Source organism: Gambusia affinis, linkage group LG10, assembly GCF_019740435.1.
Source record: "Gambusia affinis linkage group LG10, SWU_Gaff_1.0, whole genome shotgun sequence".
In the NCBI taxonomy this organism is placed as follows: domain Eukaryota; kingdom Metazoa; phylum Chordata; class Actinopteri; order Cyprinodontiformes; family Poeciliidae; genus Gambusia; species Gambusia affinis.
The window spans coordinates 10,859,623-10,862,355 of record NC_057877.1 but is presented as its reverse complement, the minus strand read 5'-3'; positions in this window follow the sequence as shown (position 1 = coordinate 10,862,355).

Below are 2,733 nucleotides of genomic sequence, written 5' to 3'. Positions count from 1 at the left end.
ACATATTTACTTGTCTTTCAATCAATCCACACACAAGAAATCAATAACCCCACTTTGTTTTACAATTGTTTTATTTGTTAATTTATTTCAAAACACGCAATTTACCCATATTATCCTTTTAAGATTTTTTATTTTTCTGTAACAGTTATTACTCAGGTTTTTTACCTTCTCAAGAGTCTCAGCTAGAGTGAAACTAAAAGTTCTCCACAGGCTCTCCGGCTTCTGCAGTGGGAGGAGGATGGGAGAGAGGCTTTCTGGTCAGACGCGAGTGGGTTGCTTCCCCGTTTTTCTACGCGAGTGGATGTGTGTTTGTGTCTGTGTTAGACTATGGGTGTCTACATGTGTGCGTTTAAGTGCAAGATGTGGAATGTCCCACATGTCCGGGTAAATCACAAGACCCGTAGAGCAGCCCAGAAAGATGAGTATTGTCTTCCAGGTTTGGCAGCCAGATTGTCACACCTTTGATTTTTATCTTTGGTTTCAGAAAATGAAAGAAAAAGAAAACGCTCTCAAAGGGGCAGATTCACCCTCTGCAGCATGTGCCTATGTCTGTTTGTGTATCTGTAAGTCTGTCCAAGTGCAGTACAAGCCACCGTCTCTCCAGACGACTTTGTAAACTCGAGTAGGTACAATGTTAAGTGTCTTTGCATTGATTGTGGCCCTTCCTTGGCGCTGGGGACAAAGACAGTCAAACATTGTGGGACAGTGGAGCCATGATGAGTGGTAGGGAGAAGGGGTAGGGAAGGAGGAGAGGGTCAACTTGCAAACATCAGCACGGGCTCCATTTTGGCATCAGTGGCAGTTTGGGGCTTTAGTAGTGGAAATACGGGGTGCTGCAGTGCCGCTTCATCCCTGGCCGCTCAGGGCTAAAACTAGCTGAGGGACTGGTGCTGCTTCACCCTCGTTCAGCTCATGAGACGGGCGGGATGAACAGAGGTGAAGGGTCAAACTGTGAGTGCTAAAATGTAGAGTAGGGGGTGGCCGGGGTTTGAGGGTTATACACTCTGACCCAGCAGCAACGATTAAGATTGGGGAGGGTCAGGTGTTTGCATAGTTCTCTGTGCAAAAGCCACCAACCGGAGCCATTTTTATTTCCTCGCGGCTGGCTACATCATCATTAGATCAGCGGGAGTCGGGCGGTGGGTGATGGGAAGCATGGTCTTTGCACCGCAGCTCTCTGTTTTTTGTACTCCTCCATAGAGGCAGGAGATGAGGCAGAGCAAAGAGCGAGAGAGGGTGAAAATGTGAGCGTTCTGCCAAGAATGGTTTGAAAGATGACTATATCTGAGTGAGTCGGGGGGTCGGGACAAGAGGGGGCAGTCGTTTGGCAGTCGCACACTGCAGTTCGCCACGATCCAGAGAGCCTCTTCTCCCGTGATTTTTGCTCTTCTATCCTCCCCTTCCTCTTTCCCACTGGCCTGCCCTCTCTCTACCTTTTTTCTTGTTTTGAAACTGATTGTCTTCTACCATCACAAAGACACTTGGTTCTGATTGATTAACAGGTAACAGAAGAGGGAGAGCACAGTGTGACTGGGGGTGTCTCTACATCGGCCCCGCCAGGGCAACCCGTCAAGTCCAGCCGCGAGACGTCGCCCCACGCGACATGCTGTTTGACAGCAACCGCGAGAAACGCTCCAGGCCGGACGCCGGGTTGCCACGTGGTTCCGCTGTTGGTTGGTCAGTCAATCGGCAAGAAATGTTTTGAGATTTTTGCATGACAAATATTGCAACCCATAGCAATGGAACGTAAAATAGAAAAAGAAAAACCACAGTCTTCCACAAAGGTACAAATGAACACATATACACAGTTTGAAGAAAAAAGCATGTAGACAAACATACAGGCATATTAAAGGCCGCTCGGATCGGCGTGTGTCCCTCTGATTAACTCCAAGTAAACAGCCAGTCTTTGGAAAAGCAGGACACACATTCCGAGACCCGAGTGTGGACCACGAGCTGAGGAATGAAGATTGAATGCTATTGATTAGGGAGGAGACAAGTTTGACCTCCCCCAGCACACACTGCCCCCTACTGTCTGGATTTATATACATCAAAGAAACATTGGGAGGAAGGGGGAAGGGAAGGGTTGCAACAACACATGCACACAACCAGTGAATCCAACAGTGACGAAAAGTCTAAAAACAACAACCCCTCCAACGCCTAAAACCCAAATACTTCCCCACCCTTTTTTTTTTTTTTTTTTTTTTTCTGGCATTTATTTTGATAACCAAAATATCCCCCACCCCGTCTCCGCCCACTCCAAAGTCTTCCTATCCTCTTCCTCTCCCCACAAAATCACAGGTCATTCCTGTTGGTTTCTATACAGTTATACAATATCCATGCAGAAAAGAAAAGGAAAAAAAAAAAGTGCGCCTTCTTCTCAACAGGAGGCGCTGGTCTTTAATTATCTAAGAACATCAGGAGCACCTGAACACACCCAGGAACCTTTAAAAGTAACGGTTTTATCTTTTTTTTCCTTTTTATTTTTTGGATTTCTTTCTTCCTCAGAGAAAAGACAACTAAAAGGCAGAAGAAAGCTAACAATGAATGTAAGGTAATTCCTCCTTTGGTTTAGCATCAAATTTTTGGTTTATAATTCAGTTCAAATGTCTCTTTTATTTCTTTGAATGTAACTGTCTGGGAGAGAACTTGAAACTACAGTGACTTGCAAAAGTATTCACACCTCCTGAACTTCAACTTCAATGCATTTAATCTGGATTTTATTTGATAAAATGT